This window comes from Aristolochia californica, unplaced genomic scaffold (genome assembly GCF_029961685.1).
Source record: "Aristolochia californica isolate CCGP_79_NKW_82.1479 unplaced genomic scaffold, dmAriCali1.0.hap1 SCAF_2, whole genome shotgun sequence".
NCBI classification, from domain to species: Eukaryota; Viridiplantae; Streptophyta; class Magnoliopsida; order Piperales; family Aristolochiaceae; genus Aristolochia; species Aristolochia californica.
Window position 1 is genome coordinate 36,482,192 of NW_027181881.1, and position 27,210 is coordinate 36,509,401.

The 27,210-nt window shown below is 39.9% G+C and overlaps 1 pseudogene; it reads right to left on the minus strand.

Annotated features, from left to right (window-relative positions):
- Window positions 1-1,775: 1,775 nt before the first annotated feature.
- Window positions 1,776-17,650, minus strand: LOC137955020 (glyoxylase I 4-like; annotated as a pseudogene).
- Between the last annotated feature and the right edge of the window lie 9,560 nt (window positions 17,651-27,210).

Here is a 27,210-nt window from a genome sequence, read left to right on the forward strand (position 1 = left end):
TTCGATGATGATAGCAAAATGCTTGATCTCTTAGTCGAGCAGGTCAATCTAAGGAACAAGTTGCCTAACGGGGTGTGGAAGCATGAGGTATACATGGACTGTGTAAATAAGTTCAATGAAGATACAGTCATGAAAAAAATTGTTGAGCAGGTGAAGAATCGAACAAGAGCATGGAAGAAAACATACCAAACAGTAACGAGCTATATCAAGACTAGTGGGTTTGGTTGGGATGCAACCACACAACGAGTTACTGCATGTAATTTTGTATGGCTTGATTACATAAAGGTCAGTAAATTTGTATGGCTCGACTACATGATGTACTATAAAATATTTTTTATGTTTTCCGCGTTAGTATAACTCTATTCCAAGACGTCTAAATGATGTTTTATTCTTGTAGGAGCATAAAGATGCTGAGAAGTACAGACGTGAAGGCTGCCCCCTGTACCACAAATTAGTTGTGGTGGTGGGAAACACAATGGTGGTCAGGAGTTGCAACCTTTGTAGATTAGGGCGATGAGGTGATCCGTGAATCGGAACATGTCCCGATGGATGAGCCAGAGGATGTTGATATAGTTAGGGATACTCCATCACCATTATTAAGCATGGATGAGTCTCTAAGTAATCAATCTGAAAGAAGTAAATGCTCATCTTCAAGTCGTCGTAGAAAGAGAACCGAAATGCCTGATAATGACACTAGTAGAAGAATCTTTGATGCAATAGATCGAATTGCTAAGACATTTGAGAATTTCATGATGAAAGACAATATTGTAAGAGATTGGGTCAAAGAAGTAAGGAGACCCGAGTACACAATTAATCTTCACTACTACGTATACTTGGAGCTGAATATAAAACAAGGCAAATACAGACCACACCCTTTCAGATCGATTCTCACTTATCAATTAGAAGATTGAAGATAAAAGAAACTCAACTAGAAGATATGCTTGTCGAAGGCCTTAGATGAGAATCTCCTCAGTTCTTAAAGACCAGCAGATCAATGCAAAGTCTAATATGAGTTTCGAAAGGGCGAATCAATTACGACTCTAGTTTCCACCATGGACAACGACTATGTCCTTTGTAACCTCTATAAATAGTATAAAAGCTAATCCTAGGGACGACGAGTTTATCCTTTGGAAGAATTCGTTAGGTGTAGTGAGTTCCCTTGTTTCTATTCCATCTTATTGTTAACAGATAATGACTGCGGGGAAAATGAGTTCCCTTGTTTCTATTCCATCTTACTGTTAACAAATAATGACTGCCAGGAAGATGATGCCGAGGAAGATTGAGGCAACAGTGCTGGTTGAACATAACTATCAAGCCTGTATATTCTTGTACCCCAACACGTATATTTTCTCATAGGTTCAGTTGATCGTGTGAAGGAATAGTCTCACATGTATTAGTGAGATAAAAGATTTTGAGTTTATTAGTTAATATAAGAGGTTTTCTAAATAACTAGTCATTTTGGGATAGGGCTTTCTACCCAATTTAACATATCGTAATTTTTTCCAAAATTTATATGCACAACTCCCCAGTTGACAGTTTTGAATGGAGTTCCTTAATCATTCTATCCATATATTCTACTGGAATGGAGGAAATTTAGTTTTCGCTGTCAAAACGAACCAGCGGAAGAGCTTATTCCTTCTGAAACTTGTAACGTTCACAAATGAAATTTGTCCTCAGAAATGCCACTATCATACCTCACAAAGCATCAGTGATCAGGACCTTTCCATCTTCTTCGTCCACTTCATACCCTGTCTGTCGCAAGAAGAATATCTTTGTTAGGAGTTGCTATCCAATTCCAGCGGGGGATTATGGCCATCTGAGGGTAATTTTATACGACCCAAGGAACCTGCAGGGACAAGCTTCAGATTCTCACAATTGCATATCTCAATCATGTACCCGTCCGGGTCATCAAAGAAGAGCTGGTCGATGGCAGTTCCGTTTTCATCTGTAATGCTTCTCTTCATGTATTGATGTTCATCTCCTTCAGCTTTCTCTCCACTGCTGCCATGTCGTTGCACTAAAACCAGACCAACAAATTTTCACGTCAAAATCCCCAAAAAATATATGAATTTCACTGTTTGATTCATAAGGTACTTGGAACTCCATCAAACAAAAATGAGAAGAGATCAAACCTGAAATGAAATATGATTGTCCATAGGATCCAAGTGATCTTTTTTTTTTAGGCTTTTCATCTGGATCTTCCTTTTGCACTAAATGAATGCCAATTCCATAATTGAACAGCCTGCATAAAAGGAAACTACTTTCTATTCTTTGTAACTTAAAAGGTAAATAAAGGGTTAACAAAAGGGGAGAGTGAACATTTTTTTTCTCTTCAGCCCCTCTCTCTCACGCATTTCCTTTGTTCCTTTCTCTTGTAATTTCTCAGTATTAGAACAGGGCATATCTTGACAGTAGAAGAAGAAAAAGAAGTAAAAGAAAAATGAGAAATGAGGAAAAGAATGTTGAGTTAAGGGGGTTATCAAATGTTATGATTCATTGTCCAAATTCCCAATGGTTGTTGAGTCTTGCTACAATTCTGGTTCATCTATTCCTATACTTCAGTTTTTTATTTTTTTTAAGAGGAAAGTTCTCCGGAGTATTTGAGCTTTGAATTTGGATGCTAGCAATTACTCTGAAAACTTCTTTATTTGATGCTATTGCATGTCCCTTATCTCCAAACTGGTCTAGTTTGTCTTAATAAACCATTGATCTTTTTCATTAAAAATTCCAACTATTTGGTTTATATTGATCAAGATCGGTTATGTTGTGATAATTTACAAGAAATTGATATTTTATGCATTGGAAGTTATATGAAATCAAGCTCTATCATCCATTGATTAGTATGATTGAAGATTATCTCTTTCTTGGATTTGATGAATTTATTTCAATCCTTTGTTGTGTTGCTCTCAAAATAGCATGAAATTTTTATTTTTATTTTGGAGCAATTACTGGGCCTTTAAGTTTTTTTTTTATAAGAAGTTGTTGAGGCTTAAGTTGATATCTTCCTCTCCTCCACATTGAGATAAATGGTGGATTTTCTTGCATGAAGATTCCAAGAAAAAAAGGCAAGTAAAAGTGTTTTCTTTGGATTGACAGTTGGCACCAAGTGAAAAAGGAAACTTCCTTTTTTAGAACACCTTTCCAACCCATGAGATATTGTCTTTCCAGCCTTCTCGAGATCTTTTATAGTTGGAAAGATCTAAAATTGTTTTGATTTATTTTGATTTGGTTAAAAATAATTAAGGCAAGTCAAGATTGAGATCCACTTGAAGTGGTGCCTATTATAAAAGGAAAGTTTTTTTTTCTATCTTTGGAAGTGGCTGATTTAAGGGAAAATATTTTATGGTTACATTGATACCCTTTCTTAATCAAGAAAGACACATATGTATCTAATTGATATTGACCTGCATGAGGGAATTTTATGATTGATTTATGCTCGGGTTGGTTCCTCTTGATTTATTCTCTATCTCTTAGGTTTTTATTTTCCTCTTGATGAGTTAAGTTCAAATTGTTTCATCCTTTGGCTTGGGCTAGTGGCTTAACTCGAGTTTTATTTGATTAATCATTTGAGAAGTGCATTAATACATGGTCAAGACTTACATATATTAAACTTGCTCAACTTTGGATATTGAAGCTGATATTTTATTATGCCCTAGATTAATCAATTGTTGAAGCTTCCTCTATTTTGCATAAGAAAATTACTATTGATACCTAATGGTTGAGGACTATGTGAGAAGTAAAAATGACTTCTTTAAAATTACTACTACACCCTTGAGAGGGTTGTCTAAGTACTTAAGCTGGTCACAATCAGTCAGAAGGTTTCTCATTTCCCGAGACCTCTTAGGACATATAATCATACCAGCTCCACTTGTTGATGAGGAGGACACCTTACATATTAAATAATTCAAGAATGATGCATTGGTTATTAGTTGACTCATAAACAACATGGAGAAACATGTGGCCAACAATGTAGTTCACCTTGAAACCGCCAAATAGATATGGGATTCATGTGTCAAGTTGTATTCAAGTACAAAAAAACTACAAAAATTATATGATGTCTTTCAAAGCATGTTCAATAAAAAACAAGAGCAACTTATATAAATACTTGGCACGATTTAGAGGGCTGATTCAGGAGTGAAAAACTGCTCAGCCATATTCCATTGGTATATCAGTTCAAGAAAAGCAACAGGAGACCTTAACAGCTGCTATTTGTTTGTCAAATATCAAGCTATATCTTGAAGTGGCCAAAACCTAACTCAATTCTTTAGCACTTTCATCATTCGATGACATAAGTGTAACACTACCTCAAATACCAGACCCTTCTTCCACCTCTCATACTAAAGTGTCTGCCGTTATGTACTCAGGTAATAGGGGTACATCTTCTACCACCCGAGGGCATGGTAGAAATTATAGAGGAGGTCGAGCAAGAGGAGGTAGAACTGGCTCTGGTTCTTCTAGGACAGATAATCGGGTCTACACTCACTATGGTGGACTAAGCCATCTGGTGGATACCTGTTGGAATCTTCATGGCAAACCGGACTGAGTCACTGCCAATCAGGTCACAGTTAATAATGAGAAAAATGAAGACAAATCTGGGTCACAAAGAGGTAAGAAGACTATAAATGATGATGATTATGAATTATTGCAGAGGATGAAAACTCTGATAGTATCCTCTCCATCTTCTCCTGTATCTTCAACTACTGTTGTTGCCACCACTATTTCAGGTATGATTTCTACCACTTCCTCCTCTTCATCCTAGATCATTGATTCAGGGGCCTCTGAGCATCGTACAGGTAATAAGAGTTTGTTACATTCCATGTCTCCATGTTTACCAGACAAGTTTGTTACCATAGTTGACGGATCCTAAACCAAGGTTCTTAGGAAGGGATCCTCCTCTGTTATACCATCACTTCCACTTACAGATGTCGTATTTGTCCCCCAATTTCCCTTAAGCCTGATGTCTTTTAGACGGTTAACAAAAAATTTTAATTGTTTTATCACCTTCACACCTTCTTCTTGTGTTTTCCATTATCTAACAATGAAGCAGGTGATTGGTGGAGGCCATGAATAGGGGAACCTTTAGTACTTAGACTTGTCTCCAGTAATTGCGGTTTCCACTTCTCAGATAGAGGATGGACATCCATCAGCAGCATTACTTCAACACTTATTTCTATCTTTAAAAAATTTATCAGTTTTAAATTGTGAAGTCTATCAATTAAGCAAACACCAGAGGACAACATATTCTCTTCGAGCTGAACGTAAAGGTATTGTTCTCTTTTTATTAATTCATTCAGATGCTTGGAGACCCTTAAGTGTGTCAAACATATCTCAAGTTAAGTATTTTGTTACTTTTGTTGATGATTTCACTTGAGCCACATGGTTATTTCTATACAAAGAACAATATGAATTTTTTTCTATTTTTAAGTCCTTTCATGCCATGGTGTCCACTTACGTTTGGAAAAAAAATTCACGTGTTTCGGTCAGATATGTACAAGAGTACCTATCTGGTGAATTTCAACCATTTTGTCAGAATAATGACATTATCCATCAAACATCATGTACCTACACCCCTCAACAAAATGGTATAGCCGAAAGAACAAATCGATATCTCCTCGAGGTAGCATGTAGTCTACTATACTCTATGAAAGTGCCTTACTTTTTCTAACCTATGCCATTCTTACAACCTATTGCCCTATTAATAGGCTACTATCTTCAGTACTTAGCCATAAATCCCCATACTCATCGTTATTTCCAGACCCCTTCCTTTGAAGGTCTTTAGTTGTACAGGTTTTGTTCATGTTACATCAACTTCGAAGAGTAAGTTTGACACTATGTCTCTTAAGTGTATTTTTTGGGCTACTCTCATACCAAAAATGTTATTTGTTATAATCTTTATTTTTGGAAGTTAATTGTTTCTTAGGATATCACTTTTTTAGGACATTTTTTTTCCTCAAAAGATGCTCCCCTGAATCTTTCATTAGTTCTAGCGGCTCTGAAGCCCGTTGTGCCACTTGATGCAGATGTACTTCAGCCCCTTCAAGCATCAACCGACACTATACATGTGGAGTTTACATATCTCTCAGAGGTAATCCCATCTTCTCTTGTTGTATTTGGCCCATAATTTGATACTTTACCCATCAGACTTGCACTAGGCCCTCCACTTCTCATCTGATATCTAATTTTGTTTCTCACCAACGATTGTCTCCTTCATGCTATCAATTTCTTGCATCTATTTCTTCCATCTTTGTTCCACGATCATATCAAGAGACTCTGAGACATCCATAATGGAAGGCAGCTATGGAAGAATAAATGCATGCATTATAAGAGAAACAAACTTGGACCCTAGTTCCTCTTCCTCCCAAGAAGATATAAGTGGGCTACTAATGGGTTTTCGCTATCAAGTACAATCCAGATGGTCCTATTGCTCACCTCAAAGCCCGACTTGTTGCAAAGGGGAACACTTAGTGTTATGGAGTGGATTATGAGAAAATATTTTTCCCAGTGGCTAAATTAAACTCGGTATGCATCTTATTATCTCCAGCCACTAATTTATCTTGGCTGATATATCAATTGGATGTCAAAAATACTTTTTTAAATGGGGACATTAAATAATAGATATATATGCATCAACCACCTAGTTTTGTGGTTGAGGGAGAGTCGATATGCAGATTGAGGAACTCTTTATATGGGCTTAAACAATCTTCTTATGCTTGGTTTGACAAATTTAGCCAATGAATATTGCCGTTTGGATTCAGCTAGTACTCAGTAGATCATTATGTTTTTGTCAAGGATACTTTAAAGGGCAAAGTATTACTACAAGTTTATGTGAATTATATCGTTTTAACTTGCAATGATGCAGACAATATAAAAGAACTCAAAGATAAGATATACAAATAATTTAAAATGAAAGATCTTGGATTTCTAAAATATTTTCTGGGTATTGAAGTATTCCAGTCAAAGCATGAGATTGTATTATCTCAAAGGAAGTATATTTTGGATCTACTTGAGGACACATGGATGACGGGGTGTCGACCAACATACACTTCTATGGATGCTAATACAAAGCTATGTATAAGCTCTGGAGAAGATATTGATAAAGGGAAATATCAGCTTACCAAACCGGATATATCATATGCAGTAAGTGTGATGAGTCAGTATATGCATAAACCACAACTTACCCATTGGCAATCCTTGGAGAGGATATTGAGATATTTAAAAGGAGAGCTGAGGAAAGGGTTTCTCTATAAGAATCATAGCCATTTCAACATAGAAGGTTTTTCAAATGCAGATTGGGCTAGATCACCTGATGACAGAAAGTCCACTTTAGGGTATTGTTCCTTAGTTTGAGGTAACCTGGTTACTTGGCGAAGCCAAAAATAGAATCTCATTGCAAGGTCTAGTGCATAAGCATAGTAAAGAGTTATGACCCACACAGTTAATGGGCTTCTATGGATCAGATCTCTTCTTATTGAATTGGGATTCTATAAAAGAGGTTTGATGGAATTATATTGCAACAACTCGATATCTATTCATATAACTTCAAATCTCATCTTCCACGAGAGGACAAAACATGTTGTTGTGTTCCCAGACCCGAGATCGAGTTACTCGCCGGAGGGAGATGTCGCTGAGCTGTTCTAAGGTTGTGGTCACCAAGACCACTCTGGTCGACCTATGTTGACGATTTGGGGATGGCTAGGTGTAAAATGATTTGACGAAAAATGGGAGACAGATACGATGCCAGAATGAGGGTTTAGACTACCCTGTTCTGCTCCCTGAGTAACGCCCTGGACTTTGTTCTCCTCCACTAAATCACGCCCTGAGTCTTTGACTCGTCCGTTGCCTCTAGGCTACCTGTTGTGCTATGGAATCCACAAAATCTCCCCTCCTGGAAAATGAGGTTGTCCTCAAGCTCGAAGGTGGGGTAGACCTGTCTGAATACGTCAAAGTCCTCCCACGTTGCACTGGTGGAGTCATGGGGAGACCACTGAATCAATCGCTGCAAATTTTGACGGCCCTGCAACAGTTTATACGACGTGGGCGACTAACGCTGCTGTGTACGGATGTTCCATGGGAATTAAGTGACCGTATTTGGAGAAACAGTCGACCACCACCAAAATAATAGATTTCCCCCAAGACTTGGGGAGGCCCTCAATAAAATCCATAGATAAGTCGGCCCATACCTGTGTGGGAAGCTATAGTGGCTATAAGACCCCGTCAGGTGATAAATGCTCCACCTTGTTGCGCTGACAGACCTGGAATGCAGCGACATAGGCTGCAATGGAGGCTGGCATGCCCTCTCAATAAAACTCTTTGCAAAGCAGATGATGGCTGCCATGGTACACGGAGGTGACCCGACCATGAGAGGAGAAGACTGCGGCAAATAAATACAACACTGGAAGGTAATGATCTCATCCTGCACCGTCCAGGTGGATCCCATGTGGCCATCGTGAATTTGTTGTTGTAAGTCCTGGAGTGCTGCCGTGGGCCTCTCTGATGGCTTCTAAGAGGAGTGGCCTCAGTTGACTGATGGCAGCTAATTGTGGTACATCCTCTGACTGGCGTGATAGCGCATCGGCGACGACATTCAATTTGCTGGCTTTGTGTTCCACAAAAAATCGAATCCGAGCAACTTACTAATCCACTGTTGCTGAGGAGAGGTAGAAATACGTTGATCCATCAAATACTTCAAACTGTAATGGTTCATGCGGATGAGAAATGCCCGGCCCCATAGATACAGCCGCCAGTGCCGGACTGCCTTGGCCAAGCCAATCAGCTCTCGTTGATATGCTGGTAACTTGTGTTCATGAAGGGCGAGTTGGTGGCTGAAATAAGCAATAGGGTGGCCGGACTGCTGTAAAACTATGCCAATACCCCTTCCTGAGGCATCATATTCTACCACGAAGAGCTCATCAAAATTGGGCAATTGTAAGATGGTACTGTGGCAAGAGCTATTTTGAGCTGGTGGAAGGCGGTGTTGGTGGCCTCACTTCATACAAATTCATTTTGACGCAACAAGTTAGAGAGCGGGGCGGCGAGGGCTGCATAGTTCGAAATAAATTTCCAATAATAGCCCGTTAAGCCCAGAACACCCTGCAAGGCTGAGATATGTTGTGGTGTCGGCCATTGTGTCACTGCTGAAATTTTTCCCGGCTCCACTGTGACCCATGTTGCAGTAATAATGTGGCCCAAATAAGCCACCTATGGCTGCCCAAATGTACACTTGGTTCTCTTCAAATAAAATCTATGTGCTCTGATGAGTTGAAAAACCAGGTATAGATGCCCCAGATGTTGAGGTAAGGACATGCTGAAAATCAGTATGTCGTAAAAAAAAAACTAACACAAATTTTCGCAGATAGTCAGAGAATACATCGTTCATTAAGGCTTGAAATGTTGATGGAGCGTTGGAGAGACCGAAGGGCATGACCAAAAATTCAAAGTGGCCATGGTGTGTCTGGAAGGCGGTTTTATAAATATCTTGAGAAGACATACGGACCTGATGGTAGCCGGAACGCAAATCTAGCCTGCTGAAAATGTGAGTGCCATGAAGCTCATCCAGTAACTCATCCACAACCAGGATAGGGAACTTGTCTTTAATAGTTTTGGAGTTTAAGTCCCTATAATCAACGCAAAATCTCCAAGTGTTGTCCTATTTTTTTACTAACAAGACCAGGGAAGAAAAAGGAGAGGTACTTATGTGGATTAAGCCTTGCTCCATCATTTGTTTAATCCTTCTATCTCACCCTTTTGGAGATGGGGTACCGATAGGGACGCACCACTATAGCTTCAGACCCAACCTTCAATGCAATTTTGTGGTCACACTGTCTGAGAGGCGGAAGACCTGTTGGAGCCTGAAATATATCGTCATAAGCGTCCAACAACTGTTGTAAAGTTGACCCCAATGGCTGCGGCTATTGAATGACATGTAGGTGTGGGGGGATGGCAGTCTTGCTGCCCTGAAAAGTGAACTGTTGTCCCGCAATATCAAAGCTCATAGTTAAATCTTGGAAATCCCATAAAATTGGCCCCAAAGTATGTAACCATTAATCCCAAGAACCATGTCAAACCGGCGAGGGGAATGATTAAGAATTCGGCCGCAAATGGATGACCCTCAATGGAAAAGAATATTGCCTTGCTAATCCCATAACTCGGAAGTTTTACACCATTGGCTATGGACACTGACGTTGTGGGCCGAGGCTGCGCTGGTAACTGTAACTACTGGGCGGCATTGAGGCTAATGAAATTGTGTGTACTTCCCGAGTCAACCAAACTGAGAAGTGTTTGATCATTGATGAGGGTGCATAGTTGCATAGTCTTGGTGGATTGTACGCCCGTAATAGCATGGAGGGAAATTTTAGCATCTTGTTCTTCTGCCACTAGTTCGTGCTCGGTTCCTCGGCCATTGGCTCCTCATCAGAGTCCACTTCTAACCAAAACAACTTTGGACATGATGTCCGAATGTATATTTTTCATCAAAATTGTAGCATAAGCCGCGGGACCTTCTGTCCTCCATTTCTGCCCTGTTCAATTTTCGAATAAAAGTAGGTTGAGGGTGCCCTGTTTTGGGCAACTGGGGGGAGCTGGCAGTGGTTGCAGTGCGCCATGGGGTTGCTGTGTGGGAGGGGTCTTTAGGTAGTCTGCCCCCTGCCATGGTGACCTGCGGGACTAAAGTCTTTGTTTGGCTTCAAGAGCTCTTGCCAAATTCATGGCTCTAGCTAGATCTGTTGGAGGGAGGAGCTCAACTTCCATGCGGACAACCTTACTGGCTCGGCCCAGTTTCTCTTGGAAGACCTTTTGATATTGTTCCACTGTGCCCGTTTGCCGTAACAATACCGAGTCCCCCAAGGGATTATTTTGAGTGAGTGGTCCAAAGTGAATGGAACACAATTCTTTAAATTCGGGCCAATCTAAGTCGGGGTATTCCAATTCCACCTGATGTCCCCATAACTGCGCCTCGTCGAGCATATGGAAGGTGGCCAAACCAACCTTTTCACTATCTACAGTGGGCTGGTGAGAAAAAAATTTCTCACACCGATACAGCCATATTAAGGGGTCCTCAGTCCCTTTAAAAATTGGAAATTCCCATTTAGTGTATCTGGGAACTGTCCCTCCCCCATAATTGAAATTTCCTCCTGTTTCTGTGCGCCCAACATATGTGGGCCCTTGTCTAGGTACAGGGCTCCTTCCCCATCCCGTGGGTAGGAGCTTCTTTCCCCAAAACAAAATTTGAATTGGATTTGTACCTATTGTGCTACTCGACTGTCGAACAAGGCAACCAGGCGTTCTTCGGACTCTTCCCTTGCTGCTGTTACTTGGGCTGCGCTCTGCTCTCTCTCAGCTTGCATCATCTCTCTGAAACCCGCAAGTAAATCAGCGTTGGATGAGGATTCTCCCATTAGGGCCTACTCTGATACCAATGTGTTGTGTTCCCGGACCCGAGATCGAGTTACTCGTCAGAGGGAGACATCGCCGAGCTGTTCTGGAACAGGTTCTGGTCTCCGAGACCTCTCTGGTCGACCTATGTTGACGATTTGGGGTTGGCTAGGTGTAAAATGGTTTGACGGAAAATGGGAGACGGAAATGCATGCCGAAATGAGGGTTTAGACTCGTCAACGGGAGTCTACACCGTGGGTTCCAGGGGAACGCCGACCCTGGTTCGATTTGGGGAGAACGCAGATCCTGTAATGTTGTTCCTTCCTTCTCTCGTTTCCCTCCCGATGCATCATAAACCAAGGCTCAGATGTTGTTCGAATTATTACAATTCTTCCATCACGGTAACCTTAAATCAAAATACATTAACTCGACTGAGTCACGACTCGCTACCCTGTTCTGCTCCCTGAGTAACGCCCTGGACTCGCTGAGCTTTTCTCTGCTCCCTGAGTCATGTCCTGAACTCTATTCTGCTCCACTGAATCAAGCCCTGAGTCTCTGACTCGTCCGTGCTGCCTCTGGGCTACCGTTGTGTTATGGAATCCACAACACATGTTGAGGTAGACTGCTACTTTATATGGGAGAAATTTCAGGCTAGTATCTCATCTCTCAGACATGTTTCATTACAAGGGCAGGTGTCAAGCATTCTTATAAAACCAATCACATCCAAGATTTTAATCACTATATGTGGCAAGTTAGGTATCTATGATGTTTTCTCTCCCCTAGCTTGAGGGGGAGTGTTGGAAGACATCTCGAAGTGGCAACAAAGTAAATACCTTCTCCATGTCAAGAAGGTGGCAAAGGAGGTAAATAAAAGGACTTCTCATAATGATGGCATAAGGTTGTAAATAAATAAGATGATGTATGTGTACTTATGTCTGTTCTCTTATAAAGCTTTTAGCCCTAAGGGCATTATATCTTTTCTTTTATAAAGCTTTTAGCCCTAAGGGCATTATGTCTTTTCTTTTATAAAGCTTTTAGCCCTAAGGGCATTGTAGTCATTTAAACCTCATTCAACAACTATAAATAGAGGCACAAGGCTTGGGAAAGATCATTAAGTTTCCCCTCTTGTCTCTCAAATTCATCCCTGGACTTTTATCTTCTCCCAAACTCTTTCTCTCTCCATCTCTTTAGTCGTTTCTCTATTCTTTCTCTTTTTTATCCTTTCTTCCTCGCTTTTCTTCTCCTCTTCTTTGTCTTCTCCTCTCTCACCACCTTGATCGAGGACCTTGTCATGGATCTTGAATCCAACACCTCTCATGTGCCTTCTCATTTTAATTTTATAGAACTTATTACATCCTTATATTATCTTTTAAAGCTTAGGTTCAACACATAAACCCTAGTCTTCCTATATAATATTCAAATAGAAAATAAAATTTCAAAATAAGCTTATGTCATATCCTTCCATCCAAGATAAAAGAACAACCTTTTCCTCAAGGTTGAAAATATGGAAATTGTTGAAGTAAGTCATTGTCAAGTTCTCGTGTAGCATCTTAATAAAGGTGTGTGGTCCCATCTTAATATAAAGATGAGTGGAAAGTGGTGTTGTAAGAGTAATCGGCCCTTGGTGTTAAAGAATAGTCCCACATGTATTAGTGAGAACAAATATGTTGAGTTTATTAGTTGGGAAAGAGGTTTTCTAAGATGGCTGGTCATTTTGGGCTAGGCCTTGGACCCAACTTCATATGGTATCAGAGCAGGTTCTCGTATGTGGGCCTCCACCCAAATTATCCACATGTAAGAGCCCAGAGAGCCTACATGTGAGGGGGACTTAAAGAATAGTCTCACATGGATTAGTGAGAAAAAATGTGTTGAGTTTATTAGTTGTAAAAGAGGTTTCTTAAGATGGCTAGTTATTTTGGGATAAGCCTTGGACCCAACTTCATACTTGGAAGGTAAGACATCCATGTCTTCGGTTTCTCCAACGCAAAACCATGCAGATAGGTCTCTGGACACTAGTTCACCACTTCTCTTTGGTCGTCCATCTGGGGATGATATACAATGCTCATTTGTAAAATACTTTCTTGAAAAAAAAAACACTCTCTCCAAAAGGAACTTAGAAAGATTGTTTGTATCAAAGACAATGGTCCACGAAATACCATGCAATTTGACCACTTAAGCAACATATAACTCTACAATTGTCTTGCTAGTGTAGGGATTTATGATGCCATAGAAGTGAGCACAATTGCTCCCTGCAGAAGGAGGTAAGACTTCAATGAAGTCCGTGGAGACGGTCTTCCCAAATTCAGTCAAGAATTGGAAGATGTTGAATTTATGGAAAAGAAAAATACTTCATTGACTTATTATAATCAGAGTACATGAACCTCTATTTATAATAGAGGAAGGTAGTGGAATCCAATTGAAATAAAACTACCTTTGTCCCAATTACACCCAAACTCTAACACTTAAAGACAAGTCCTAGCATAATTAAATAACTCAAAATAGATAAAAGACAAACATAACTCAAACTGAAACTCTTCTTGGACGTGACCATAAGATAAAGATGCTTTTGTGAGTCCTTCTTAATCTTCCAATTTATGTGATAAGGATGCCAGCTTGTGGTATTCATGGTGGGTTCTACTTCTTATGGGCTTGGGCCCATCATGTGGGTTTTCTTAGTTGTGTGGCCCATCTTATAATACTCTTAGATATGTGGGCCTTTCTTGGTCGTGTGGGCTTGGACCCTATCGTCCAATACTCCATCTCAAGCTAGGGGTGAGAGAACATCAAGAACTCCTAGCTTGCTGCAAATGATGTATAAATTTTTTTGTATAAAATGACACATCTTCCAATACGCATTCATCTTCCAACATTCCCCCTAACGTTGTTGCGTCCTTCCATGAGGCCCTACTGGCATAATATAAGTGAGAGTAAAAATCACTTCTAGTTGTATGACATTGCTCTTTAATCCAGTCAATTAACTCGTGTTGGATGTTCGGCACAGTCATATCTTCTATACGTAGTGGCACTCCTATCTTCTATAGGTAGTGGGGTCTATACGTTGTTCGAAAATGTAATAATAAAAAACTCCTCCATCACTGTGCCCCTCCACAGGACAACGACTCTCAAGTTGTAGGAGTAATAAAAGTCATTACAAGGAAGGAGGGGGGCGGCGGCGAGGTAGTGGATTTATTTATAATGGTGTCCCAATCCAGACACCGACTCTCATGGTATCCCAACTGTGATATTTTTTTAGAGTTAAATTTATCATGGTGTCCCAATTCGGGCACTGAATCTCATGATGTTCCAATTCGGGCACCGAATCTCATGGTGTCACAACTGTGATTATTTTTTAGAGTCAAAAAAATTGTGGTATGAGAAATGGCACCGAGTCCACTTCTTCTTAAATAGTAATGTCCCCAAAGAGACATAATAACTGCAGCTAAATATAACATGACCATCTTCCAACTCATATAACATGAACCAAAATAATAAACCTTGTAGAAGGACCCATGAATTAATCTCACACGATATAAATTTTTTTTTTCTTAGATGCAAAAGCTTCATCTTGTGTGCACCCCCTTTCTTGAATATTTTGATCACATAAACTTATCCACAACATATGGAATAAAATACCTCTTTCTTGTACTTCTTTTACTTATCCCCCTCAAGCTGGGAAGTAATGGTAGTGATCCCAGCTTGAACCAAATTTCATAGATGTAGCAATAAGCTCAAATAACAGAGATGTAGTAATAAGCCCTCAAACTAGGGACAAGTGAGATATTTTCCTGATATAACAACTCAAAAAGCGACACAAAATAATCGGCTTAAATTCGGATTTTTCAATACAACAGAATACCAACATGACTTCTGATTCTTCCAATGAGAATATATCTTTAAATATAGATCACACTAACATGAAATTTTCTCCTTATGAAATTGGATTTTAAATAACTTTCATCAAAGTATAAATTCTCTTCATAAAATATAGTTATCAGAAGATAAATAATCTAATAAATTTCGGTCTCTGTTATCTAGCCGAACAAAGCACTGTTTCTCTTTTTTTTTTTCAACATGACCATTGACTCTTCCAAGATCAATATTTCCTTATTGAAAAATCATACCGAGAATTGGTTGAATAGGTAAGAAAATAGACTTACGTATATTTATTTTTATATATAATTCTCCATATAAATTATCTTTCTTGATAGCATAAAATACTTCGAAAGTTGAGGCTTTCTGCTGACGCTCGAACCTCTTTTTCAATTTGACCTTTGCTGCTTCAAATATCGATTTCTCTTTGTAGTTAACTCAGATAAATAAATTGGTTCAATAAGTAAAAGAATGGACTTACAGATATTTCTTTTGATATATATTTCTCCATATAAAGTATAGTTCTTGATAGCAAAAAATACTTCAAAATCTGAAGATTGCTATAGCTGCTAAAACCTTTTTTCAATCCGACCTTCGCTCATTCAAATATCGATATCTCTCTGTAGATAACTCCGATTCAAAAAAATCATTTTTCTTTGGAAAGTATACTCAAATATTGTTTCATAAATATATAATTTGCAATATGAAAAACTTAGTATAGAGGTAAAAAAACTCAAAGCAAACTACGGGTGTTGGGACAGAAAAAAAAATACGAACCTAGACATAGGGTTTAGGGTTTAAAGAAAAGGATCACATTACCACGTCAACTCACATGACCTGCTCTGATACCATGTTGAATTTATGTAAAAGAAAAATACTTCATTGACTTATTATAATCAGAGTACATGAACCTCTATTTCTAATAGAGGAAGGTAGTGGAGTCCAATTACAATAAAACTAACTTTGTCCCAATTACACCCAAACTCTAACACTTAAAGATAAGTCCTAGCATAATTAAATAACTCAAAATAGATAAAAGACAAATATAACTCAAACTAAAACTCTTCTTGGACGTGACCATAAGATAAAGATGTTTTTTTGTGAATCCTTCTTGATCTTCCAACTTATGTGATAAGGATGTCAAGTCGTGGTATTCATGGTGGGTCCTACTTCTTATAGGCTTGGGCCCATCTTGTGGGTCTTCCTTGGTCGTGTGACACATCTTATAATACTCTTAAATATGTGGGTCTTCCTTGGTCGTGTGGGTTTGGGCCCTATCTTCCAACAGAAGAGGTTGTAAGAGTGTCATTAGAGAGGAAGCTTCATACTTTATTCAATGGCATGTGGAGCAAGCTATGACATAGCTTGACATCAGACTTCAACCCATTCCAAACAAAAGACAAAGCATCTATGAATGGAAAGAAGAGGAAAGACCAATAGGTGAAAGACATTCTTTACCAATAACCAGATCATAGTTAATTGTTGTTTTTTAAAATAAAATGCAGTCTATTGTGCCCGCCTGTTCACTGGGTTCTTTAAATGAGAACTCTAGAAAATATTTACATGATGAATTCATTTAATAAGATGTTACCTTATGATAAATCCATTACATGTTTAATAGCAGAATAATGCCCTCACTTATCCCATTAATTAGTATCCATTCACAAACTTACCTACAACGTAATGGAAAAAGACGAGAGGAATAAATTCTCAATGGAAGAGACCACTTACCATGCGCCATTGAAGTCGAAAGCTTGGGGACGCTCCAAGAGCAAAAAACCGAGTACTTTCACATAGAAATCGATTGAAGCTTGAACTGACTTACAAAGCCTTGAGACGTGATTTAAGGCCATTAGAGGCGGAGACTGTTCTTCTGCATTTTCTTCGTTCTGCTCCTCTCGCCTTTCTTCCTCCTGCTGCTTCTACTCCTCCATGTTTTTTGTTCTCTGTTTTGTTGCTTCACCAGACAAACGGACATTTAAACTGGTTCCTAAATCAAGCCGTCGAAGCTCCTGTGCTTGTTTACTCTGTAAACCGCGGCTTGTGTTAGGGAATCCCCATGTTTGAAAAGTCAAGGGACATATAGGGAATTCTTTGTTTCTTTATGAGGTTGGAGTGTGGAACACTCAACCTCATTAAATTCTTACCCTTAGTTTTTATTCCCTCTCCCCCCCTCCCCCCGCCGATGATTTTGTATCGCCGTGTGATTTTCGACAGTGTGAGAGAAAAAGAAAACCAGAGAAACAGAAACGTTCAGATTTTTTTTTTCGTTGAAGCTCTTTGAAGGATTGTTTTCAGAGAGAGATTCTCAAGCTTCGTGCTTCGAGTTTGTACGACCGATACAGTGAGAAATCACTTCCTTTCCCGCCGAGACGTTGCTGCAGAAATAGAGCTCTCTGCTTGCCGTCATTGTGCTGCTCCGACGTTGCGTGTTTCCTCTCGTTGGGCATCTCTATCCTCAGTGTAGAGTGAGAGAGACCAGAAAAGGAAGAAGAGCATTGTATCCTCAGTGTAGAGGGAGAGAGCGAAGGAGAGGAAGAAGGAATGCCTCTGCAGGGGTGTTGAATGGTTTGTTTTATTACTGACCGTGTGCTGTTTGTTTCGTGTTGTTTCTGACCGGTGCTATTTGGGCGTCGACGAGTCTTAGGTCTTCATACATGTTACATTGTTTCTTCTTTTACAGATCTGTATTTATTTATCTACAGTGGTAGATTAATGTATGGATTGTATGGATATGAAATTGTAAACATTGAACGATATTCCCTATAAAGAATTATCATCAGCAGCTGTGGACGTAGCCCGATTTGGGTGAACCACGTTAAATCTGTGTATTTAATTTTTCTCCCTAGATATAATTTGATTTTTATAATCCTATCAAATTGGTAGCAGAGCTAGGCTATACAGAAAGTCAAATTTGAGTAGGAGCAATGGCTACAGATGAAGGGAAGTTAAAAATTGAAAAGTTCAATGGGGCGGATTTTAGTTTCTGGAAAATGCAGATAGAGGATTATCTATATCAGAAAAATTTATACCTACCGCTTGATGGAATCATGCCAGACAGTATGAAGGATGAAGAGTGGAATCTCCTCGATAGGAAAGCCCTTGGATTTATCCGACTGTCATTATCCCGCAATGTTGCATTTAACATAGCAAAAGAGAAGACCACAGCGGGTCTCATGAAGGCTCTCGCAAATATGTACGAGAAGCCGTCAGCTTCAAATAAGGTGCATTTGATGAGGCGACTGTTCAATTTGCGGATGATAGAAGGAGCATCAGTAGCTCAACATATAAACAAACTCAATATCATTACATCCCAATTGAGTTCAGTCGAAATTGAATTCGATGATGAAGTACAAGCATTGATACTTTTGTCTTCCTTGCCAGAGAGCTGGAATGCCACTATTACAGCAGTGAGCAGCTCGTCAGGAAGCAACAAGTTAAAATTCAATGATGTACGTGATCTAGTTCTCAGTGAAGAGATCAGAAGAAAATCGTCGGGTGAAGGGACGATTTCTTCAGCATTGTCTATAGAGGCAAGAGGAAGAACTAGAGAAAATAGACTAGGAAGGTCAACTCATCGAGGCATTTCTCAGAATAGAAGGTCTCAATCAAGAAACCCAAACAGACCTCAGAATAGAAGGTCTCAATCCAGAAACCCAAACAGATCTCATAACTCAAATGTCAAGTGCTGGAACTGCAGGAAAAACGGGCACTACAAGCGTCAATGTAATAGTGCACCGAAGGATCGGAGGCGAAGGTAGAAGCAAATGTTGCTTCCTCCTCAGGGAATGATGCTGCATTGGTATGTTCTCTGGAGAGCAAGGAGGAGTCTTGGGTATTAGACTCTAGAGCATCGTTCCATGCTACTTCGCAGAAAGAGCTCTTTGAGAAATATGAGTCCAAGAACCTTGGTAAGGTATATATCGGTGATGATCAACCGTGTGATATAGTAGGCAAAGGTGTAGTGAAGATCCAGTTGAATGGGTCTATATGGGAGCTGAAAAATGTCAGGCACATTCCTGACCTAAGAAAGAACTTAATCTCAGTAGGGCAGCTAGCCAGTGAAGGCTACACCACAACCTTCCATGGTGATGATTGGAAGATTGTGAAGGGTGCATTGGTGGTTGCACGAGGAAAGAAGAGTGGTACTCTTTACATGATAGCACAAGCATGTTGTACCATTGCTGCTGCAACAAGCAACTAAGGTTCCAACCTGTGGCACCAGAGACTGGGCCACATGAGTGAGAAAGGAATGAAGATTATGCATTCCATGGGAAAACTATCAGAGCTACAGTCAGTAGAAATTGATATGTGCGAGGATTGCATACTTGGAAAACAAAAGAGAGTTAGCTTTCAGACACATGGTAGAGCTCCGAAGAAGGAAAGGCTAGAGCTCATCCATTCTGATGTCTGGGGGCCAACAACTGTTTCATCCATTGGTGGAAAACACTACTTCGTGACATTCATCGATGATCATTCACGGAAGGTATGGGTTTACTTCCTAAGTCACAAGTCTGAAGTGTTTGATACCTTCAAAAGATGGAAAGCCATGGTTGAAAATAAAACAGGACTTAAGATCAAAAAGCTGAGAACTGATAATGGTGGTTAATATGAAGACACCAGATTCAAGAAGTTTTGTTATGATAATGGGATCCGCATGGAGAGAACCGTGCCAGGTACGCCTCAGCACAATGGTGTAGCTGAGCGTATGAACAGAACTTTGACTGAGAGAGCTAGAAGTATGCGTATGCAGTCAGGCCTGCCAAAGCACTTCTGGGCAAAAGCAGTGAACACAGCAGCTTATTTGATCAACTGAGGACCACCGGTTCCACTGGAATACAGAATACCAGAAGAGGTATGGAGCAGAAAAGAAGTAAGACTCTCACACCTTAAAGTTTTCAGTTGTATGGCATATGTGCATATCAGTGATCAAGGCAGGAATACGCTTGATCCCAAATCCAAGAAATGTACCTTCCTCGGTTATGGCGAGGATGAATTTGGATATCGCATATGGGATAATGAAAACAAAAGGGTGATCCGTAGCAGGGATGTAATTTTCAGTGAAAGGGTGATGTACAAGGACAGACACACTGTAGATGATAGTAACTCACTAGAGAGTGAGCCAGTATATGCAGATATGGATGATATCCCAAATGATTCTGTAGCAAGCCCTCAGACAGAGGAATCTGTTGAACAGAGTAATGCACACCAGTCAGACATATCATAGTCCCCTGTCCCAGCTCCGATATTGAGAAGATTTTCTCGACCTCATATGCCTAACAGGAGATACATCAATTATCTACTGTTGACTGATGGAGGAGAACCTGAATGCTATGAAGAGGCATGTCAGACTGAATATGCTAGCAAGTGGGAGCTTGCTATGAAAGATGAGATGAATTCTCTAATCTCAAACGAGACATGGGAACTAGTTGAGTTACCCATAGGGAAAAAGGCACTCCATAACAAATGGGTGTATCAAGTGAAAGAGGAGCATGATGGCTCTAAGAGATACAAAGCCCGATTGGTTGTCAAAGGATTCCAACAGAAGGAAGGAATTGATTATACTGACATCTTTTCTCCCATTGTGAAGCTCACCACTATCAGAACAGTGTTGAGCATTGTTGCCATTGAAGATCTCTATCTAGAGCAGTTAGATGTGAAAACTGCATTTCTTCACGGAGATTTGGATGAGGAGTTATATATGCATCAACCAGAAGGTTTCTCAAAAAAGAAGAAAGAGAATATGGTGTGCAAACTCCGAAAGAGCATGTATGGTTTGAAACAAGCTCCAAGACAGTGGTACAGGAAGTTTGACAGTTTCACGCATAAGGAAGGTTTCCAAAAGTGCAATGCCGATCATTGTTGCTACTTCAAAAGGTACACATCCAGTTATATCATTTTGCTACTTTATCTCGATGATATGTTAGTAGCTGGGTCAGATATGGATGAGATCAAAAACTTGAAACGGCAATTGTCAAAAGAATTTGACATGAATGATTTGGGTCCAGCTAAGAAGATTCTCGGAATGCAAATCACAAGAGATAAGCAAAGTGGAGTATTACAGCTATCTCAAGCAGAGTATATTACTCGTGTTTTGCAGAGATTCAACATGAGCAATGCCAAGCCAGTTGGCACACCCTTGGACAAACACTTATGTCTATCCAAGGATCAGTCTCCTCACACGGAAGAAGAGAGAGAGCTCATGGATAAGGTTCCATATGCCTCAGCCATTGGAAGTTTAATGTATGCAATGGTCTGTACGAGACCAGATATTGGTCATGCAATGGGAGCCGTTAGTAGATTTATGTCAAACCCAGGTGAGACCCACTGGAAGGCAGTAAAGTGGATCTTGAGATATCTGTGTGGCACCACAAATAAGTGTTTGCACTTTGGCAAAGGTGAATTGCAAGTGCAAGGGTACACATATGCAGATTTTGCAGGAGAAGTTGATCACCGGAGAAGCACCACTGGTTATGTCTTTACCGTGGGCACAACAGCTGTCAGTTGGATGTCGTAGATACAGAAGATTGTTGCATTATCCATCACTGAAGCTAAATATATAGCTATAACAGAAGCCAGTAAAGAGATGATATGGCTTCAAGGATTGTTAATCGAGCATGGTTTCGAGCAAAGGATGAATGCCTTGCACAGTGACAGTCAGAGTGCGATACATCTGGCAAAGAATTCTGCATTTCATTCTAGAACCAAGCACATTGGTCTTCGTTATCATTTCATCAGATCTTTGTTAGAGGATGAGGTGCTAATGCTGAAGAAGATCCAAGGTAACAGGAATCCTGCGGACATTCTAACAAAGCCGGTGACTATTGATAAACTGAAGCTATGTTCAGCTTCAGTTGGTCTACAAGAATGAAGAGACCTAGATAAAGCTGCTGCATTGATATGTGTGAAGACAGATTGATATCAGTCTTCGAGTGGGAGATTGTTAGGAAATCCCCATGTTTGAAAAGTCAAGGGACATATAGGGAATTCTTTATTTCTTTATGAGGTTGGAGTGTGGAACACACAACCTCATTAAATTCTTACCCTTAGTTTTTATTCCCTCTCCCCCCAATGATTTTGTATCGCCGTGTGATTTTTGACAGTGTGAGAGAAAAAGAAAACCAGAGAAACAGAAACGTTCAGATTTTTTTTCTTCCGTTGAAGCTCTTTGAAGGATTGTTTTCAGAGAGAGATTCTCAAGCTTCGTGCTTCAATTTTGTATGACCGATACAGTGAGAAATCACTTCCTTTCCCGCAGAGATGTTGCTGCAGAAACAGAGCTCTCTACTTGCCATCGTTGTGCTACTCTGACGTTGCGTGTTTCCTCTCGTTGGGTGTCTCTATCCTCAGTGTAGAGTGAGAGAGACCAGAGAAGGAAGAAGGAACACCTCTGCAGGGGTGTTGACTGGTTTGTTTTATTATTGACCGTGTGTTGTTTGTTTCGTGTTGTTTCTGACTGGTGCTATTTGGGCGTTGGCGAGTCTCAGCTTGTACTTGGAGGAAGTGAGTAAAACCTGGAAAAACGAAGAGGTGAATTGAGATCACGACACGCAAATGTCTCTGCATGTAGATTGCTACGTGTATGCTGGTGGACTCAAGATCCACGAGACACATTTCGTTTAAATTTGAAAACCAACAAAAACACAGGACCAAGTTCATTAAACTAAACACATGTGGTATATACAGTAGGAAACTCTAAGATCAACGGCGAAGGTAAAACTTTTTGTTCAAGGTGCAGCTAAAGAGTAGTGTTAGATTACAAGAAGGGTAGTTATATAAAAAGAACTTGACGAAAAGTTACATGCAAAATGAGGTTAAAGGCATGAATTTAACTCTAGTTTTGATTTCAAAGTGTAAGCATGTATGCCCATGGAAAAATATCATAAGAAAATATTTCAAGGATGAACTTTTTTTAATTGATTCTTTTTTGCCTTTAAAAATATCCAAAAAAAAATAGTTCCTTATTATTCTAAAAGAAACTTATGAGAAAATATACCAAAAAACACTAAAATAGTTCTTAATCACTTATTTTTTATTTTTTATAAAAAAATATAAGCCTCTGTGCGTGAAAAGTATAGTCGCAAAATTAATTTTGTGGGTAAAAACACCATTGTCAACACTATAATCTTAGATTTTTGTGTGTAGATTTTAGTCTCTATCCACAAGATCTTTTTTAAGTAAAAATTTTTTTTGTGGGAATTTTCTTTCTTATGAGAAACTTTTTTCCCCACAAAATTATTTTCTGCAGGAGAATATTTCCCTGCATGAAGTTTTTTGCCAATGAAAAAAAAATTGGGTAAAAATGCACCTATGTGGGGAAAAGGTTTCCTAAAAAAAACCTTCTCCCCTGGATTCTTTCCCTATACAATTGTTTATTCATTGGGAAAGGAAGGAACATTTGCCTACAAAAACTAGATTCCATGGGGAAAGATTTTAAAATCTTTCATTGAGAATTTTTTTTTCGTGGGCAAAGATATTAGGGATTCAGGTTTAAGAGAACTTTTCTTCGTGTTCTTCTTCATTTCCTCCATGCCATTGTGTTACTCCTCTACCTATGATCCCCCATTGCACCCCCCCCCCCCTTCGGCCAAAGTCCTTTTTCTTTTGACATGTGATTTTGTAATTTCTTCCATTATGTGTCTTATGACTGGGCTAGAGAGCCGAGGAGAGGAAGTGACTAGGGTTTGCATGAGGAAGTGGTTGGGCACCAAGGGGAGGGCCCAAGGCACCTGGGGAAAGGGGAGGGCAAGAGTTTAGGGTTTACTATTTACGGACATATATGTAACTAAGCAAATTGATTTGTTTGTATAACATATAGGTGTTTAGCAACAAATGGACAAGAGTTGGATGAAGTTTTTGCTCTTTAGTTTATTTAGCGAAGAATATAATAAAGAAATTGAGAATTTCATTCAAATGGTACAACATGTAATTGAATCACATCACATGTGTTATTCATTCAAAGTGTGTTATTGAGGTTTTTCAAGATGTTGTTGATTTTCAGGTTTTCATGATTTTACTCATGGAGAAAAAGATAGAGACACCCATTGGGAGAAAACAAGAGGAAGAAGAAGTTATGGACTTGATGTCCTAACCCTTCCCTTGAAGCTCAATTTATAGATTAATGAACCTTAAATATTATAATAATACCCCTAGAATCTTAACCTAATTACATCAATGCTATCTCTATGAGATGACTCTTTATTTACCATCCTATCATCATTGTATGGACCTGTGGGCCTTCTCCTTGGTTTATGGGTCGTGAGCCCATCTTTCGCATCTCTTGGATGTGTGGGCCTTCCTTGATCTTATGGGTTTGGGCCCATCTTCCAATACACTTGAATATGTGGGCCTTCCTTGGTTGTGTGGGTTTGGGTCCATCTTCCAACACTCCCCCTTAAGCTAAGGGTGAGAGAACATCATGAACTCCCAACTTGCTGCAAAATGCCTTATAGGATTTTTTCGTATAAAATGCCAGTGTTCCATATCTTCCAACACTCCGCCTCATACTGGTAGTCTCTTCCATGAGATCTAGCTGGCATAAGATAAGTGAGAGTAAAATCACTCCAAGCTGTGTGACATTGCTCCATGTAAATCTCTTTCATTTCAGAGTGTTTTTCCATTATCAAACTCAGAATACCCAAAATACAAAAGTTGCCAACGGGTTCATGAGAAACCCTATTCGAAAAGGAAGAGGAAAGGAGAATTTACAAGTATACCCTTGGACAAATGAAAAAGACAAGTATGCCCCATTACATATAGATATTTACATTAACCCCCCCCCCCCCCCCCCCCCCCCCCCCCCCCCTCAAACTTTTGAAGGGGCAAGTAACATAAGTTTGCTTATGAGATGATGAAAACGAAGAGTTGTATGCGATTTGGTGAAGACATCAGCAAGTTGAGATGTGGAGGAAACATGGGGCAAGGTGAGAGAGCCTTGTAAGTAGTGATGCCGCACAAAATGACAATCAATCTCAATATGCTTCGTACGCTCATGAAAAACAGGATTCTTGGCAATTTGCATAGCACTTTGATTATCACAAAACATAGGGGTAGCAAACAGTTGAGGAAAGCCAAGTTCTTCAAGTAATCGGTGAAACCAAATTAACTCAGCAACAGTGGTTGCCATAGCCCGATATTCTGCCTCGGAAGAAGAGCGAGAGACAACAAATTGTTTTTTACTCTTTTAAGCCACCAAAGAATTACCAAGGAAGATACAATACCTAGTTGTAGACTTTCGATTTGTCGGATCACGAGCCCAGTCAGCATCAGAATAACCAGTGCGAACCAAATCAGAGGTGGAAGACAAAAGTAAGCCATGATGCACAGTGCCACGTAAGTAACGTAAGATACGGAGTCCAATGAGTGGTACGAGGGGCGGAAGCAAACTGACTAACCACATGAACAACATAGGTAATATCAGGACGGGTGACCGTCAAGTAAACCAGGGACCCAACTACCTCTCTGTATCGGGTAACATCAGACAACAAGTTACCATCTGTAGGGCTAAGGCGATGATTGAGTTGAATGGGAGAGTTCATAATCCGATCATCTGTCAATCCTGTGCGATTGATCACTTCAGAGATGTATTTTGATTGAGACAAAATATAACCTTCAGGAGAATAGGCAACTTTAATACCCAAAAAATATCGTAAATATCCAAGATCCTTCATTTCAAAGAAAGAATGAAGTTTTTGTTTAAGGTCTGCAATACCATCTTCATCATCACCAGTCACAATCATATCATCAACATATAGAAGGACCACAATATGCTCCACAACAGTTTTACGAATGAATATGCCAGAATCATAGTTTGAAGCAACAAAGCCAAGACTAATCAAGGAGGAACTGAACTTCGCAAACCAAGCGCGAGGAGCTTGTTTGAGACCATATAAAGCCCGTCGAAGACGGCAAACATAACCAGCAGGATGAAGAAGGCCTGGTGGTGGCCGCACATATACCTCCTCGGTCAAATCACCATTTAAAAAGGCATTTTTAACATCTATTTGATGAAGATGCCATTTTTGAACAGCGGCAATAGAAATCAAGGTGTGAATGGTCTTCATTTGAGCAACAGGAGCAAAAGTCTCATCATAATCAACGCCTTCAATTTGTGAGAATCCTTTAGCAACTAACCAAGCTTTGTATCGCTCAAGTGTACCATCAGATTGAGTTTTGGCTTTGAAAATCCATTTACAACCAATAGCATGCTTACCTGGAGGAAGTTGAACCAACTCCCAGGTACCTGTTTGGTGCAGGGCAGTGAGCTCATCATTAATGGCTTGTCACCAATTTGCATCGGATGCAGCTTCCTTGTATGACTTAGGCTCAACAAAAGAATGAATCTTAGACAAAAAGGTCAAATAGGGGGAAGAGAACAAATATGAAGATGGACTATACCTCTGAGGGGGACGTCGAACACGAGTGGAAATGCGAGGGGTGGCAAGATGCGGATCACCAGAGTCCAGAGAGTTGAGAGGGAAAGGCGCCATGGGAGAAGGTAAGTCAGTACCTGCATGTGACTGTTGTGAAGGCATACTAGAGGAAACCTTCGGATGGAGGGGTGAATCAGTGGACGGATGGTGAATGAGTAACTGGTCATCATGGGGCTCATCAAACACAAAGGGATCAATGTGTAACAATTTTGTATCATGCAAACCAGGAGTAGACAAGGGAATCCGAAAGTAATAGAACTGTTCCAAGAACTTAACATTGCGAGAAACAAAAAGTCTACCAGACTCAGGATGGTAACATCGGTATCCTTTTTTACCAAAACCATAACCAAGAAACACACATAATGCAGATTTGGCAGACAATTTAGTGCGCCAGAAAGGGGGTAATAAGACAAAGCATGCACAGCCAAAGACACGCAAGTGCTCATAGGTAGGACGAACACCATACAACCGTTCAAAAGGGGAGATACTGCCAGAAACAAATGAAGGAATACGATTAATCAAATAAGTGACAGTATGA